Consider the following 19,378-nt stretch of genomic DNA (forward strand, 5'->3'; position numbering starts at 1 on the left):
GAAGGGGTGTGACGCGTATTTAGCTTATGTGAGAGATGTCAGTATTGATACCCCTTCAGTTGATTCAGTTCCAGTAGTACGGGATTTTCCCAATGTGTTTCCAGCTGATCTTCCAGGCATGCTGCCTGATAGAGATATTGATTTTTTCATTGATCTGTTGTCGGGCACTCAGCTCATTTCTATTCCTCTGTATCGTATGGCTCCTCCTGAGTTGAAGGAGTTGAAGGATCAGTTATATGAATTGCTTGATAAGGGTTTTATTCGGCCCAATGTATCACCTTGGGGTGCTCCTGTCTTGTTTGTGAAGAAAAAGGATGGTTCTATGCGTATGTGTATTGATTATCGCCAGTTGAACAAGGTTACAGTGAAGAACCGTTATCCTTTGCCTCGTATTGATGATCTGTTTGACCAGCTTCAGGGCACACAAGTGTTTTCTAAGATTAACTTGCGCTCAGGTTACCATCAGTTGAAGATTCGGGAGCCAGATATCTCGAAGACTGCTTTCAGGACTCGGTATGGTCATTACGAGTTCCTTGTTATGTCATTTGGGTTGACCAATGCCCCAGTAGACTTTATGCATTTGATGCAGTGTGTTCCGGCCGTATCTTGACTCGTTCGTCATTGTCTTTATTGATGATATTCTATTGTATTCCCGAAGTCGGGAAGATCATGAGCAGCACCTGAGGACTGTGCTTCAGACTCTGAGAGAGAAGAAGTTATATGCTAAGTTCTCAAAATGTGAGTTTTGCTTGGATTCAGTGGCATTCTTAGGCCACATGGTATCGAGTGAGGGTATTCAGGTGGATCCGAAGAAGATAAAGGTCGTGCAGAGTTGGCCCAGACCATCCTCAGCTACAAAGATCCGCAGCTTTCTTGGTTTGGCGGGTTACTACCATCGATTTGTGGAGGGGTTTTCATCGATTGCAGCCCCCATGACCAGGTTGACCCAGAAGTGCGCTCTGTTTCAGTGGACGGAGGAGTGTGAGGCGAGCTTTCAGAAGCTCAAGACAGCTTTGACCACAGCCCCAATTTTGATACTACCTATAGGTTCGGGGCCTTATACGGTCTATTGTGATGCCTCGAGGGTTGGACTCGAAGCGGTGTTGATGTAGGACGGTAGGGTGATTGCCTACGCGTCCAGACAGTTGAAGATACATGAGAAGAACTACCTTGTTCACGACCTTGAGTTAGCTACCATTTTTCACGACCTAAAGATTTGGCGCCATTACTTATATGGTGTTCCTTGTGAGATTTATACTGACCATTGGATCTTGCAACACTTGTTCAAGCAAAAGGATCTAAATTTGCGCCAGAGGAGGTGGTTAAAGTTGTTAAATGACTATGATATCACTATTTTGTATCACCCGGGCAAGACCAATGTGGTGGTTGATGCTTTGAGTTGCCGGGCAGAGAGTTTGGGGAGTTTGGCTTATTTACCAGCATCAAATAGGCCTATGGCAATGGATATTTAGGCCTTAGCCAGCCAGTTTGTAAGATTGGATCTTTCGGAGCCCAATCAGGTTCTAGCTTGCGTGGTTTCTCGATCTTCCTTATTTGATCGTATCAGGGAGCGACAGTATGATGACCCTCATTTGCTTGTCCTCAAGGACAAGGTTCAGCACGGTGATGCCAGAGATGTGACTATTGGTGATGATGGGTTATTAAGGATGCAAGGTCGGATTTGTGTACCCAATGTTGATGGGCTTCGAGAGTTGATTCTAGAGGAGGCCCATAGCTCGCGGTATTCCATTCATCCGAGTGCCGCGAAGAGGTATCAGGATTTGAGGCAGCACTATTGGTGGAGGCGGATGAAGAAAGATATAGTCGGGTTTGTAGCTCGGTGTCTCAACTGTCAGCAGGAGAAGTATGAGCACTAGAGACCGAGCGAGTTACTTCAGCAGATAGAGATCCCGAAGTGGAAGTGGGAGCGGATCACCATGGACTTTATAGTTGGGCTCCCACGGACTTTGAGAAAGTTCAATGCTATTTGGGTGATTGTGGATCGGCTAACCAAGTCAACTCATTTTATTCCTGTGTGTACTACTTATTCTTCGGAGCGGTTGGCAGAGATTATATCCGGGAGATTGTTTGTCTGCATGGTATTCCAATGTCCAATATCTCAGATAGGGGTACTCAGTTTACATCACGATTTTGGAGGGCCGTCCAGCATGAGTTGGGTACTCGGGTGGAGTTGAGTACAACATTTCACCCTCAGACGGATGGACAGTCCGAGTGCACTATTCAGATTCTTGGGGATATGCTCCGTTCATGTGTGATTGAATTTGCAGGGTCTTGGGATCAGTTCTTGCCATTGGCGGAGTTTTCTTACAACAACAGTTATCAGTACAACATTCAGATGGCACCGTATGAGGCTTTATATGGTAGGCGATGTAGATCTCTGGTGGGTTGGTTTGAGCCGGGTGAGGCTAGACTATTGGGCACAGACTTAGTTCAAGATGCTTTGGAGAAGATTAAGGTGATTCAGGACAGACTCCGTACAGCCCAGTCCAGACAGAAGAGTTACGCGGACCGGAAGGTTCGTGATATTTCCTATATGGTTGGAGAGCGGGTTCTGCTTCGGGTTTCGCCTATGAAGGGTGTTATGAGATTTGGGAAGAAAGGGAAGTTGAGTCCGAGGTTTATTGGCCCTTTTAAGATATTGAGGCGTGTTTGGGAGGTTGCTTATGAGCTTGTCTTACCTCCCAGCTTGGCAGGAGTTCACCCGGTATTTCATGTTTCGATGCTCCGGAGGTATCACAGTGATCTGTGGCACATGTTGGATTTCAGTTTCATCCAGTTGGACAAGGATCTATCTTATGTCGAGGAGCCAATGGCAATATTGGACAGGCAGGTCAGAAAGTTGAGGTCAAAGAACATTGCATCAGTGAAGGTTCAGTGGCGGGGTTGGCCGGTCGAGGAGGCGACCTGGGAGACCGAGTAGGATATGCGCAGCCGTTACCCTCATCTTTTCACTACTTCAGGTGTGTCTCTATGCTCGTTCGAGGACGAACGAATGTTTAAGTGTAGGAGGATGTGACGACCTGGCCGGTTATCTTAAGAATTAAAGCCCCAATCCCCTATTAACTGCTTTCTCCAAGTTTATTTCTACTATTTTGATTTGTCGGGATGTTCGATTTTAAGTTTCGGAGGGTTTTGGGACACTTAGTCCCTAAATGAGAGCTTAAGTGTTGGAAAGTTAACTGTAGTCGGAACAGTATGAAGATGGCCTCGGAATGGAAATCTGATGGTTCCGTTAGCTCCGTTGAGTGATTTTGAGGTTGAGAGCGTGTTCGGATTGTGTTTTGGAGGTCCGTAGCTAATTTAGGCTTGAAATGCCGAAAGTTGAATTTTGGAAGTTTCCGGTTCGATAGTGAGATTTTGATCTGAGGGTCGGAATGGAATTCTGAGAGTTACAGTAGTTCCGTTATGTCATTTGGGATGTGTGTGCAAAATTTTAGGTCATTCGGATGTGGTTTGGTTGGGTTTTTGATCAAAAGAGGAATTCAGAAGATTTTAGAAACTTAGGCTTGAATTCGATGTTGTTTGGTTGTTTTGATGTTATTTGAAGTATTTTGAAGATTGGTACAAGTTTGAATAAGGTTTTAGTATATGTTTATGCCTTTTGTTGATGTCCCGGGGGTCTCGGGATGAACTCGGATGGTTGACGGAGAAAATTTTGGAGTTGAAGTTGTGCAACAGCTGGTCTTCTGGTATTTGTGCATCTGCAGTTTGGGGACCGCAGATACGGAGCTGCAGAAGCGGCTAAGAGGCCGCAAAAGCGGAGGTTTGGCCATCTCTTCAGAAACCGCATATGCGGCTTATTTTCCGCAAAAACGGAATTTGGCTATCTTCTCAGGAACCGCAGATGCGGTTAAGAGTTCGTAGAAGCAGAACCGCTCCTGCGGTTAATGCTTCGCAAATGCGAGAATTGGGTCCTTAAGTGAAAGTCATAGATGCGACATTTGTTCCGAAGAAGCGGGACCGCAGATGCAGAAACTGCTGGGCATTATTTTAGAAGAGGTTCCGCGACTTGGGGTTTTATTTCCACCATTTCTAATCGTTTTTGGAGCTCTTTGGAGGGGATAGAAGAAGGATTCGAAGGGAATCGCTTGGAGGTAAGATTCTTGGTCTTAAAACTCGTTTCTAGTGTGAAATCTACCTAGTAAATCATGGAATCTAGACCAACTACAAAAGAATTAGGGCTTGGGATTTAAGAGGCTTTAAATGAGGATTTGAGGGGTCAATTAAACTCTGATTTTAGTGTTCTTATTATGCATAGACTCGTGAGAGTATGAGGATTCCGAAAATATAAATTTTATCTGAATTCGAGGTGTGGGCCTGAGGGGCATTTTGGTCATTTTACCTAATTTCGCGTATTAGCTTAGAATTTAATTGTCGAATCAGTTACTTGAGGTGTTATTTATAATATACAATTGAATTGAATATATTTGGGCTATTTAGAGTCGGATACTTGTGGCAAAAGCGAGATTTTGGGTTGATTTGAGCTTGTTCTAGGTAAGTGGCTTGTCTAACCTTGTGTGGGGGACTTTTCCCTTAGGATTGGTATATTTGGTAACTAAATTGCCTTGTGTGTAAGGTAACGAGCGCGTACTTGTGCAAATTGTTGGAAACTCGGTTTTTTTAAAATATTCATTATCATGTTTCTTTTCCTACTTTATTACTTGCACTGTTAAGCATGTTGTTAGCTTCGAAAAGTATGTCTAAGTGATTTAATTGCTTTAATTGTTCAATCTGTTTACTTGAACTCTGTGCAGCATGCTAGGCTAGAATTATTTATTGCCTTAATATGAAATTCCCTTCTCTGAATATTTTCTTGCTACCGTTGTGTATTTACATTGGGACTACGGATGTGGGATTCCGGTGGCTCCCCCTTGTCTGTTTACTTTGGGACTGCGGGTTAGATTCCCGATAGATCCCCCTGCACATTTACTTTGGGACTGCGGGTTATATTCATGATAGATCACCCTACACAGTTATATGGAACTATGGGAATACACACGGTAGATTCCCCCAATACTGGGTATTTATATTTAGGGACTACGGATCGAGATTTCCGATAGATCCTCCTTGCATTGATAGTTGGACTACGGGACGGGATCCCGAGATATCCTTCGGATATATATATGATGGACTACGGGACGTTATCCGGGGAGATCTACTGGATAGTTGTAATTGGGACCACAGGACGGTATCCTGGAAGGTGCCCCGGTTGTTATCTCTGTGTTGAGCTGTATTTCTTTCCGTGGTTTGTTTATCTCTGTTCTAGTTGTTGTGAGTTCTTTCAATTCTATGTTATTTCTTACCTTTGCACTTATTTATACTGTTTTATTCCACACTGTTAACCCTTATATTGTATTTAACTTCAGTAGGGCCCTGACCTTCCTCGTCACTACCCGACCGAGGTTAGACTTGGCACTTACTGAGTACCGATGTGGTGGACTCATGCCCCTTCTGCGCATGTTTTTTCATGTACAGATCCAGGTACTTCTACTCAGGCCTACCATTCTTGAGGGAGGCGACTACTTAGAGACTTCGAGGTACATCTACCGCGTCCGCAGACCGAGGAGTCCCTTTCTATTCCTGCTTTCTAGTATTTAGCCCTTCTGTACTTTCTGTTTTTATTAGACAAATTCCGAAGTTAGAGCTATGTAGCATTTCTTTTTCTTAGCTTGTGATTCGTGGGTTTCCGAGTCTTGGATTTGGATATTGGATTTGAGATTTATATATATGGTGTATGCCGAGCGGCACATTTAAACACTATTATTACCTTATTTTTGCTTTTAAATTGTTTACTTCCGCAAATTTTGATTTTATTCCGCAATTTAATACCTAGTCATAGAGACTAGGTGCCGTCACGATGATTCATGGAGGACAAACCGGGGTCGTGACATGCACACTGTCTTTAATTCTCCACCAACATTATCCTACGTTTTTCGCATCAACTAGTTCTAAATCTAGAGATATTATTATTAACCAGGTTTAACCCCTTATTACTTAAAATTAATCAGTTTAACCGAAGGTTTACACTTTTTGGTTGTCACACCCCAAGCTCGGGGAGCGCGACCGGCGCTCAACCGAGTGAACCCGGTCGAGCAAGCCTGTTGACACTTCCTATCCAACTCACTTACGATCAAGAAGACATGATTCCTTTAATTAGACATTAGGAGATCATCCAAGTACATTACTAAGTCATTTCATTAATTACATCATTGTTAGGTCTTATAGTACATACACCTTACGATTTAGTGGAACAGAAATCCAAAACATACATAATTCATTGACCTTCCCAACACTCATATACAACTCACACAATGTCTACGGAGCCTCTAAGTAGATACGAAATAAAGTGTTACGAAAGTGCCGGGAATAAGGCCCCGACTATACCTCAAAACATGGTAATCATATAAGCAAAAGATGTATTACACGACCCCGGGAAGAAATGGGGCTCACCAAGACTGTTGGGAAGATGAAGGCAAAGCACCGCTAGCTGCGATCAGCACTGTCGCCAATGGAACCACCTACATCCATTAAAAGATGTAGCGCCCCGGCAAAAAGGGCATTGGTACCATCGAATAGTACTAGTATGTAAAGCTAAACATCAATCTTAATAGAATGAATAATAAAACATAGAGGAAACAATCATGGTATCCAATAAGAGCTTCAACAAATACGAAAATCATCAAGTAAGAATCACAAGGTTTCCGGTTAAATTTACATCTTATTAGGTTGCCAATCTCAGTGCCATGTGCCACAATCCACAATACCACTGTGTCTCTGCACGGAGTCCGATCTCGACCCGATCAGCTAGGTCATCTCCCTTGAGACATCCACCATATTCACAGTTTCAATTAATTAATCCAGCACAATAACCACCATGTGTGCGGCATGGAATCCGATCACGGCCCGGTCAGCTAGGCCATCTCACTTGAGATAGCACCTTCGCAATCATTCATCTCGATTCACATTTCTTTCCCATTTTTCATTTTATGGCACGAGTAGCCTCATTTATTTAGTCATTCTTGGCACTTGGCCGTATCTCACAATTTAAGTTTCCCTTTTTACATGTTCAACAACATTATCATAGCAACAATAAGGCCTATCATGTAAGTCATGTTCACAAACAAGGGAAAAGCTCGGAAATTCTAAACACATAGAGACTTTGCATACGAATTGGCACAACAATCTTTATTCAATTTCTTTGGCATGAGTTCTTAACCTTTCTCAACACATATTCCATATTGTTAAGCATATTCACATAGGAGGATAATACATGATAAGCATTTGGCACACATATTGAACACATATTCTACCGCACGACACATTTGGGATAGTTAATTCTAGTGTGCTCAATTTGGGGACCTACACCGATTCCATGGACACCAGGGGATTTCGATTCTAAGAAGAAAGAAGTTTAGCCATACATACCTCAATTGAGCTTTACTTAATTCCTACAATGTCCCGGAATGTTTGCAACTTCAATGTATTTAAGCAATGTAATACAATTGAACCCATAATTAGGAAAGTGATCACAGTCTTAGCTCACTTGAGTATTTTATCAAGCATTAGGTGTTCATTAAGGTTTTACGGCCCTTTTTATGCAAGATTTTTCACCAACTCATTCCCCATGACTATCTATTTTTGATTTATAATTTCCCCATATCTTCCAAGAACACATGCATGCAATGTAATCACCCTCATCCCCATGAATTACCCCACCAATGACCCCTTACAGATATGTTTGAATTCTTAAGAGCTGAGGTGATGAAGCATTACCTCCTAGGATGAAGATTTAGGTGCCTCACTTGAATATCTTCAAAGTTTAAACAAGAATTTGTGGAGCAATTTTTGATGAAGGACACTTCCTCTCTCTTAGACCATTTTTCTCACTCTAAAAGTACCAGGAAATAAGCTCAAAATGAGCCATTGCATAAGTTATAACGACATAGGATCGGGTTTAAAAATTAAAAATATGGATCCCCGAATCAGATCTGCGGTCGCATAACAATTATGCGGTCCGCAGAGTGACCGCGAAAAGTGGCTCTTAGGCCTGATCTCTCTGCTTCGGTCTACGACCATTATGCGGTCCGCATACCTGTTCTGCGATCGCATAATGCACCGCAGAACCTCTCTTCGCAAAATTCTAAGAACGATTATGCGACCAATATGCGGCCGTAAAATGGATATGCGATCGCATAATGGGCTGCAAAAATGACCTCAAAATTGGCCAAAAGACTGCCTCACTCTGCGACAAATATGCGGCCCGCAGAGTGATTATGCCACCACATAATGGGCCGCAGAAATGCATACCTCTGCGAATATTTTCCTTTAACTTTTTAATGCACAGTTCAATCCAAAAAGTCCAAATCGCGGCAAGCTTTTCAACAATTTCTAACACATAATCCTAACGTGGCACCATGATATTCCGATTTTTAGGAAGAATTTTACTGGGCCTTACATCAGTCAAATAATTTGGCGCTGTCTGTGGGGATTTCCTAGTCAAATTTTTAGTTTCTTCTAGATCTAAAACTATCACAGATTGCTAACAAAAAAAAAAGAACAAAACTCTTTTTTCCTTGTACACACAGATCTGACATGGCAGGTAATGGAGAAGAAAGAATGAGGGCAGTGGCCGACCTCACCACCAATCTCTTAAACACCATCAATGAGGTTTCTGAGATAGAAGGCGAGGACATAACGCCCAATGCATCCCCCATGCGTGGTGGGTCACCTCTCCCTCACGGCAGTATCGCAATGTCCCACGGTAAAGGAACTTCCACGTCCACAACGGAAGAGACGCCACCAGTAGTGAAAAAGCTCTTTGAGACTTGGCTAGCTAGCACGCTAACCAACATCCTCAACAAGCCTACCCAGGAGACTGTCAAAGAAAATGCAAGAACTTGCATCACACCGACAACAGTCGAGCAACATGGCCCTTTCCCTCCAGCAACAGGTATTACTCATATTGTTAATAATGTAGGTGATGATACCCTCACAACCATTTTGAAAAAGATGGAGGAAATGAAAAACGAGAACAAAGTGCCGGTACCAAATAAGAGAGCACCAAGAAAGAGTCGACAAAATACTGGGTGCCCCGAAACTCTTGCCAAAAAGAGATGCTGGTCGATTTGTCGAACAACCATACAGTGATAAAGCCTCCCCGCATGCCATACCAAAGACCTTCAAAATACCACCCTATCTGAAAATATATGATGGTACGACCGATCCCGAAGATATGTCACCGTTGTAAAAGGCAATGACCTCGCTAAGGAACAAGTATCCTCCATCTTGTTGAAAAAGTTCGGTGAGACCCTCACCGGAGGAGCATTAACTTGGTATTCACAGTTGCTGGCGCGTTCCATCGAAATATTCGAAGAAATTGCCGACAAGTTCGTAACGGCTTATGCTGGGGCCAAAAAAGAGGAGGCAAGAGTGAATGATATATTCGCCATCAAACAATCGCCCAGAAAGGGATTGAAGGACTTCCTCGCTCGATTCAACCGAGTAAGGATGACCTTCCAAATATATCGGAAGGAATGGCCGTAACAGCTTTCCAAAATAGGCTGAGCAAAAATGGCTCAAGGGCAATCAGAAAGTTATTAAGTCGGCTTATGAAATATCCTCCAACCATTTGAGATGAAATATATAATGCCTACTATGCCGAGGTCCGTGCAGACGAGGACGACCTAAATAGGCCAACCCCATCAACTGACCTCGGTACAGGCCGAGTCCAGAAAGGATCGAAGAAACAATGTCAGGAGGGACATTGCAGCTCCACGACCTAACCGAGAACGGCATCAGCTGTACAACAGAAGCACCGTCATGCCCCCTCCCACCACGAAGAGGGCCCACCCAGACCAAGGACGGGGGATCACCGGAACTAGAGAGGTATTCCCCCTTTGTTATCCACTTACATTTTTGTGTCTCACCCTTAGAAATTGTCTACGTATTGGAGAAGCTCGAACCAAAAGTCAAGTGGCCAAAAAAGATGAGGTCAGATCCAAGCATCAGAAAGTCAGACGCCCTCTACGAGTTCCACCAAGAGCGAGGTCACAAAACTGAGGACTACATCACCCTAAGGCAGGAGGTCGTAAACATGCTTCGCCAAGGGCACCTCAAAGAATTGCTGAGTGACCGAGGGAGGACCAACTTTGCCTAGGGACGCGAATAGTACCAGGGACCGTCGAAACCACCCTCATCGACCCGCACTATTCAAATGATCATCAGGGGCGGAGACAACGCTTCAATCAATAGCGTAAAATTCACCACAACCCACAACCTCAAACGATCGATCACTCGCGAACAGTTTGACGAACTCGAAGAAAGTATCATTTTTGAATAAGTCAGATACCCACGGTTTGGTCTTCCCTCATTATGACGCCCTTGTTATCACTCTACGAATATAAGATACATATGTGAGACACATTATGGTAGATGATGGGAGAGGCGCGTGCATTATCCACCCTCGAGTACTTGCACAAATGAAACTCGAGGATAAGATAGTGTTGCGTTGCATCACGCTAACAGGTTTTAACAATGCAGTTGAACGGACATCTGGATAAATCACACTACCCATCCTGGCCGGTGGCATCACTCTAGAAACCACATTCCACATCATGGACCAGGACATGGCGTACAATGCCATAATAGGCTGACCCTGGATACACGCCATGAGGGCCATCCCCTCCAGCTTGTACCAGTTATCAAATTCCCAACCCCATGGGGAATATTCAGCATACGAAGAGAACAACGCACATCTCGAGAATGCTACCGCATCTCCCTGGATTGTACAACCACCCGACAAATGAAGGGCAAAGCAAAAGAGACATAGATATTAACAGGGTTGAGGTCGAGCTGCGATGAAAAAGAAGACGTCATCAGAGATCCCGAAATAGTAGAAGCCGCGGAATCTACCATAGAAGACCTCAACCCCATCCAACTCAATGACAACGACCACAACAAGAAAGCCTACATTAGCTGCAAGCTTCAAGAACTAGGTAAATTCCGTCAATTCTTAACTGCTAACACGAACTTATTTGCTTTTTACCATGCAGATATGCCAGGAATCCCGAAGGAGATCGCTACACACAAATTGAACGTTGACCTATTCCTTCCCCCGGTGAGGCAGGTTAGGCGGAAGTTCAATTCCTCATTAAACGATGTAGTGTGTGAGGAGGTCAAAAAATTACTGGAAAATGGCTCTATCAGAGAGTCAAAATACCCCCAATGGGTTACCAATGTGGTCATGGTGAAAAAGAAAAATGGGAAGTGGCGAATGTGCGTAGACTTCATAGATTTAAATAAAACATGCCCCAAAGATTCGTTCCCATTATCCCATATCGACCAGCTCATTGATGCAACGGCCAAGCATGAATTGCTAAGTTTCTTATACGCCTACTCAGGCTACAATCAGATCCTCATGAAAGAGGAGGATCTGGATAAAACCACCTTCATCACCCATCAAGGAATGTACTACTACAGAGTTATGCCTTTCGGACTGAAAAATGCAGGGGCGACATACCAAAGGTTGGTGACCAAAATGTTCAAGGATCAACTTGGCAAGACTATGGAAGTCTACATAGATGACATGCTGGTCAAATCCAAAAGGAGATAAGATCACATCGGCCACTTGAAAGAAGCCTTCGACATACTCAGACGATACAAAATGAAACTAAACCCCGAAAAGTGTGCATTCGGTGTGAGCTCTGGAAAATTCTTGGGTTTCCTAGTGTCCCAGCGAGGAATCGAGGTCAACCCCGACCAAATCAAAGTCATAGAAGGAATACCAAAGCACTTAACCACCAAAAAATAGGTTCAGAGACTAACTGGCCGTATCGTCGCCATGTCAAGATTCATCTCGCGATCATCCGATAGATGCCACAAGTTCTTCAGCGTACTCAAAAAGGATAATGGCCTCCAGTGGAACCCCGAATGCACCCAAGCCCTGAAGGAGTTAAAAGCATACTTGCCATCACCGCCGTTGCTTTCCAAATCAAAACCCGGGGAGCGTCTCCTTGTCTACCTCGTTGTATCCGAAGTAGCGGTGAGTACGGTCCTGGCTCGAAAAGATAAAGGTACACAATATCCCATCTACTACATTAGCAAAAAATTAGTCGACGCCTAGTCGAGGTACCCTCACCTCGAAAAATTGGCCCTGGGCCTGGTCATAGCTTCACGAAAGCTTAGACCCTATTTTCAGTGCCACCCCATCTCGGTAGTCATAACTTTCCCCTTGAGGAGTATTTTGCATAAGCCCGAGCTATCGAGCAGGCTAGCCTAATGGGCCATAGAATTAAGTGAACATGATATCACATATCAACCGCGAGCGACGATAAAGTCATAAGTCCTTGCCGACTTTGTCGCCGACTTCAGTGCAAAAATAATGCATGAAGTCGAAAAAGAAGCTGCCTACGCTTCTCTACAAATGCAAGATTTGTAGATTTTGTACACCAACGATGCTTATAACGCATCAGGGTCCGGACTGGGACTCGTACTCGAAGTCCCAACAGGCGAAGTGATTCTCCAGTCCATAAGGTGCCCGGACATGACTAACAACGAGGCCGAGTATGAGGACATGATTACAGTATTAAGGCTAGCACTCAAATACGAGGCGAGACGGGTCAGACTATGTTGCGATTCTCAACTCGTCGTCAACCAAGTCACAGGAACTTTCCAGGTCAAAGAGCAAATGTTACAAAAATACCAGATCAAGATCTATAAACTACTGCCCGGGTTTGATGAATGTCAGCTCGACTAGATTCCTCGAGCACAAAACATAGAAGCAGACGACCTCGCCAAATTAGCGGCAGCCACCAAAAACATCATCGGAGAAAGAAACGTGATCACCCTCCTCCACTCATCGATAGATCAAATCGAGGTAAGGACCATAAATCTAACTTGGGACTGGGGCAACCGTATTGTGATGGTAGGCTATAATCTTGTATTTTAATCTCTTATTGCATTCTAATTTAATGCACTTTAATTGAGTTTTAGCTTTAATCGTTAGTGTTTTGCACTAATTATGTTTCTTATGCCTTGTAGGAGTGATTCCGACCTATGTAGATGTTATGGAATGAATTCAAGTGATTTGGAGCTTTGAATTCTGAGTATAATCCAAAGGAATTAAGTTGGGATCGTGTTCAGGGATCAACGGATGATAGTTTAGAACGAACGAAGAATCGAGTAGGCATACTGCATAGTGTCCAGTAAAATGAACATAACTTTTTGCTCGGAACTCCGTTTAGGATTCAAAATATATTGTTGAAAAGGTAATTCAAAGAGCTACAACTTTAATGTTTTACGTTTTCTTAAATTCCCAACAAAATAGGGTGAACAGTGCATGGCCGCACACTAACCGCACATATGGGGCAGAATAGTGTGAAAAGTGAGCAGCCAAGTGCACGGGCACACTTCCAGGTGCGCGGCCGCGCACATCCAACTCCGAAAAAGTGTCATATATCGCGTAGGAGAAGGTATATTTGTTTGGGCCCGACCCTACTTGGTATATATAAATGGGAAAACAATGTTTTGAGGACTTTTGACATAATTTAGACCTAAGGAAGCTAAGGAGAAAAGGGAGAGGCAAGAGCACAAGGAATTCACCATTCATCCTTACTGAAGACAAGGGTTCAGATATTTAATGTTTTCCTTTGACTTAAACTTAATTGTGATAAATTTCTCCATATCCATGGAGTAATTCTTCCTTAGAGATTGATGGATTTGGTGTTTTGAGAATTGTTTGTGGATATTAACTCTAGTTTTATGTATTGAATCGTTTTGGGTATTTTTATCATTGCATATATATTCACAAGTTTATGTAATCGAAAGAGGCATAATTTGTGATGTTTTGCATTATCTTGTTTGTCAAATTCATTGATTCCTATTAGTAATCGGAAGAGGCTAGTTGAATTAATGTTTAGACCTAGTTAGGAAGATAATCGAAAGAGGTTCTTCTAAGGACCAATTCACTACGAATTCGTGCATATCTTCACCGAGCTTAACTTAGTTCATATTGTGAGGTTGAGACTTAATCGAGAGAGGAGTTTCTACTGAACGTTCGAACTAATAATATAGTGAATTCAAGAGACTCACTTGAACCTTAGAAGTTAATCAACTAGAGTTAATTCCCAAACAATTATCTTACACCTATCCAATCAACCCTTATTTTCTCCCATTGATATCTTCTTTGCTAACTCTTGTTGCGTTGTCACTAGCCAATAGTTTAGACTCTTAGTTAATTTTAGTTTTAAATCACATAAATCTCAACTGTTGATCATCTTGGATATCAATCTAGCTACAAACTATGATAATAACTTTAACTCCAATCCCTGCGGATACGATATTATTATTTACTATATTCGACTAGCGAGCATATTTAAGTGTGTGTTTCAAGCTTTACATACTTGCAGGATGGCGTACTCCCAGATGATAAAAAAGAAGCCAAAGCTTCGGATGCAAGCAGTCAAAATTTGCCCTAAGGGAATTTAGTATAATGGGGAATTAAGGAAGATGAAGCGGCCGAGGTCGACTAGTAAACAGTGAGACTCGTAGCCGGGTAGTTAACGACGGTCGAGGTTGAGCACCAAGGATAAAGTACTAATGACTAGTTTTTGTAATAATACATTAAAGAGAATATTCCATTGAATATTGTCTGCACTTATACTATTAGGGTTGATTAGGGATATATGCCATATAAATAGAAAAGGAGATAAGGGGACAGAGCATGTAACATTCATTTGATAAGAACACTTTCTGAGAAGAAGATTCTCTCTAGAAAAGATACAAACTCTACCTTTTTACTAAGATTCTACCATCCATTATTTCATATTTTTTCATCAGATCCGAGAATAGTTCCAATATTCGAAGATTTGTCTGTCATTCATCACTGTCAGAAAGAAGAATTATCCACCTCATTTAACATTGGGTAAAATATTCTCCTTATTTACATAAATACCATTTATTGCTATCTATTGTTTGGTGTCCTCTATCATTGTTCAAATCTTTCGGAATATTAAATGCACACTGTCTTTAATTCTTCATCAGTATTGTCCCACGTTTTTCACATCAACTAGTTCTAAATCTAGAGATATTATTATTAACTAGGTTTAACCCCTCATTACTTAAAATTAATCAGTTTAACCGAAGGTTTACACTTTTTGGTCAAACAGTTTGGTCTGCTCCGTGATCCTAAACTCCTATTTGAAGGGTCACATTCATAAAGAAATAAGAGACCAAATACCCTTAATCCACCGATGTGGTAACTCAGCAGCCCCGACCATGTGAAAGACCAATTTTCTATCTCTATACTTAAAAGTAGGGTTGTTCATTTGGATCGGATATCCGAAATCCGAATTGATCGACTCAATTTCAGGTTTCGGATTTCGAATATTTGGATCGGATATTCGGATATTCGGATCAGATTCAGATTGGTATACTTTTAACCCGATCTGAGCCGAAATCCGAAATTATTAGGGCATGTATAAATACTAAACTTTAATTTTCGGATAGTTAGTATTTCCTTTACATCTTCCTCCAAGTTGTTACCTTTACAATTGTTGAATTTAGCTATTTTGACACCATAGTACCCTCGTAATTACAGAAACATGAATTTTTCTTGTTGTATTGCCTCTTTTACAAAGAAAATATACGTATATGTTTGCAACTTTGATGCATAACAACTCGAACCTTCATAGAAATATTTTCTTAGAGATGCAATGCTGATAGGGATGAAAAACAAAGAGATATTTGTATTAGCAACGAACACAGAAGAAGCAGATAAGGCAGATGCATTAGTCGATTAGATTAGCAATAGCCTTAATAATACATATAATCTGATCCGAAATCCGAAAAATTGATCTGATCCAAATTTTAAAATCCGATCTGATCCGATATTAATTCGGATCGGATTCGGATTGCAATTTGTAGAATTCGAAATTCGAAATCCAAATCCTAAACGTGCTAAATCCGATTCAATTCGATCTATGTACATCCCTACTTAAAAGAACGAAGTCTTCTTTATATACACAACTTGATGTACAAAATTTGAATCAAAACTGATGCTTTCAAGCGTGACCATATCCATGATTCTAAGGTGGAATTGCTATTTTATCTGCTTACGAACACATTTACTATCTTCAATTCAAGTATTTACTTTTTTAAAATTTTAAAAAATATGTGTGCATCTATTTACACACTCACTATCAACCTACAGACTTTAATTTTGGATCCACTACCAACTATAACTAATCTATGAAATAAAAGTGGAATACCACGTCATCAAGTTGCCTCTTTCTTTTTCATTTTTTTCTTCTTGTTTTGGAATAATCTCTAAGTGACTCAACAAGCATAATCCAAAGCATATAATTATGAGAAGAACACAGCGTGAAGAAGCTGAAGAAACAAAGCACTATTGAAGCATGGATTTGTTTACGGCAAAGGGCTAAATACACCCATCTACTTTCAAATATTGTTTATCTGTATCCTTGGTTATACTATTGGGCTATCCATAACCCTACCGTGATACTTTGGAACAAAAATACCCCTATTGTCATACTTTGAAACAAAAATACTCCTATTTTGGATGAAGTGCCACGTGGCAACACCAGATTAAAACGACTGTCACACCTCCTTTTTCCGCCCTCGCGGGGGTACAAGAGTTTTTTCCAATTAAAGGACAGTCGAAACGGGATTTATTTCTTTATTTCAGAGTCGCCACTTGGGAGATTTAGGGTGTCCCAAGTTACTTATTTTAATCCCGAATCGAGGAAAAGAATGACTCTGTATTACAGTCTGCAGACCAGAAATCCGGATAAGGAATTCTGTTAACCCGGGAGAAGGTGTTAGGCATTCCCGAGTTCCGTGGTTCTAGCACGGTCGCTTAACTGTTATATTCGGCTTGATTATCTAATATAATACGTATTATAAACTTATGTGCAAATTTTATCCCTTAGCCGCTTTTATTATTCTTTTTATTTATTGTTATTATTTTACGAAAAATTGCAACATTGTGAAAACGTATTTCAAATCACGTCGCAATCAATTGCACCCGTGGTTATCGACACATTTCGACTCCGTTGAGATTTAGATTTGGGTTACATAAATGCACACCCGTATTTAAGGAAATAACATTATTAAATACGCGCCTAGAGCGACTAGCGTGTCATTATTTTGGGTAGGGCCGTGAAATTTGCTAAAACGGCTCCTCCCTAATTCTAAGCAATTAACTGTACATTTATTGAGGGCCCCGAAATCTATACATTTCATTAAGCGAGGCTCATCTCATTTATTTTAAATGGACAAATCTTAAAGCGACTACATTTTTTCTATAAAAATTAGTCTCTAAAATAAAGAAAGAAAAATCCTAATTAATTACTAGCTTTTATTATTTTAAGAAAACATGACATGCTAATTGCTTGGTTAATACAAATATTGATGAAAAAAGGAATTTTACTCTTAATTTCAAAATTATAAATAAAATAAAAATTCAACAACTAATATTCAAAATAAACAAATATAGCTAGATTAAAACTCAGCATTGTTATTTTTTAAAAAAAAATATTATTGAGATTAATTATTCACAATCATTTGAAACTAGATTTAACCATAATTACTAAAGTTATTAGAAAGTTTATTAGACTTAAACGTTCTTCTAATCTTGCTTAAGCTCAAGTCATGTCTTAATGCCTAATTTACGATGTTTAATTTAAATTCGTGTTTTAGCTAAATTTAGCTACTTGTTCATGATCAACCTATAATCTTGAAGCCTTCATAACTAGTGAATTAACCTGTTTTGCCGAACTGATTTATTACAGACTAACTTATGATATTATTTTCTTATTCCAGCTATTATTTAGTAATTCATGAAATAGCTTAAATACAATCAACAAAAGGAACAAAGAAAAAAAAACGAAATTAAAACTTCAAATTTTCATTCTTCATATGTATTCATGCTTCATATTTCGGATTACAATAACCAGCTTTTCAGTTGTGTACCTGATATTGGAAGCAAAAGAAAATGAATATGAGAATCAGCAGCAGCAGTAAAATCAGTACAACACAACAACAATAGCCCAGCAACAGTAACAACCCAGTAATAGACCGGTGGAGTAGTAATCCCCAAAAAAAAACAAAAGCTTCCAGCTTTGATGAAACAACAATTAATTCTGATTTCAAACAACAAAAGAAAGCAGAATATTTTTTTTAGTTTTTTTTTATTTTTGAAAGTTTAAATATTTTTCGGAATTTTCTCTCTCTTAAATGTTCAGCCCTTTTCTCTCTCTTATTTTTTCTTTCAGATTCGTTTCTCTTATTTGTGTATTTTTCTCTGTTTCTGTGTGTTTTTTTTTTGTCTATCTCTTTTTTTTGTCCCCCTAAATATGATTTCAAGACTTCATATATATAATCTCATCCCATAAATCTTTCAATTAATTAAAATCAATACTTTTTCTCTACCCAACCCATTATCTTCCCACTCATCCCCATTACATTAAATAAACATATCACACCACCCCATTTCATTTTGTCCCCCATGCCTAACATAAAATAATGCAAGATTCCCCCTTTAAATTAAATCTTGTCCCCCCTTTATATTAAATAACCATATCACAACCCACCCCATTTTATTTTGTCCCCCATGCTTCATATAAACAATTACAAAATGTACAATTCCTAAACTACCCCTCTGACCCTATTGCAAATTACTATTTTACCCCGAAAGTACTATAAATTACCAAACTACCCATCAGCTATAACACATCAATTAATCAAACTTAACCAAAATATAGACAATATGATCAATTTCTAACAATGTTCAAACAACAATATGAACACGGATGAACATCATAACAACAATATCACATGAACACGATTTTAACAACATTTCAACAACAAATCACATGAACACAAATTGAACAACAAAGAACAACTAAAATTTGATTGAACAATATTTTAGCAACAAACAATCCTATTTTCGGATTCAACAACAACAACAAACAAGTATATTTAGATTTCTAAATTCAATCATATTGAACTTAAAATCCACTCTAACAACATTACAACAAACAATTCTTATATTAAACTTTAAACAAGATTATGAGACCAATTCAAGAAATAATCACAAATGGTAATCAAGGAATCAAACTATACACATTTCGGATTCAAAATCAAACAAACATAATATGAACATGAATTAAATCTAAAAATAAAAACGACGGATTCAAATGACTAAAACCAACATACTTTCCTTATTACAACTAAATTCTTTTAGGCAAATGACAAAACAAAAACTAAGAAGAAACAATTATGAATTTAAACTTGAACTTAACAATATTAACAATTTCCGGAAAATACATCAAATACATGA

Source organism: Nicotiana sylvestris, chromosome 8 (assembly GCF_000393655.2).
Source record: "Nicotiana sylvestris chromosome 8, ASM39365v2, whole genome shotgun sequence".
Lineage (NCBI taxonomy): Eukaryota > Viridiplantae > Streptophyta > Magnoliopsida > Solanales > Solanaceae > Nicotiana > Nicotiana sylvestris.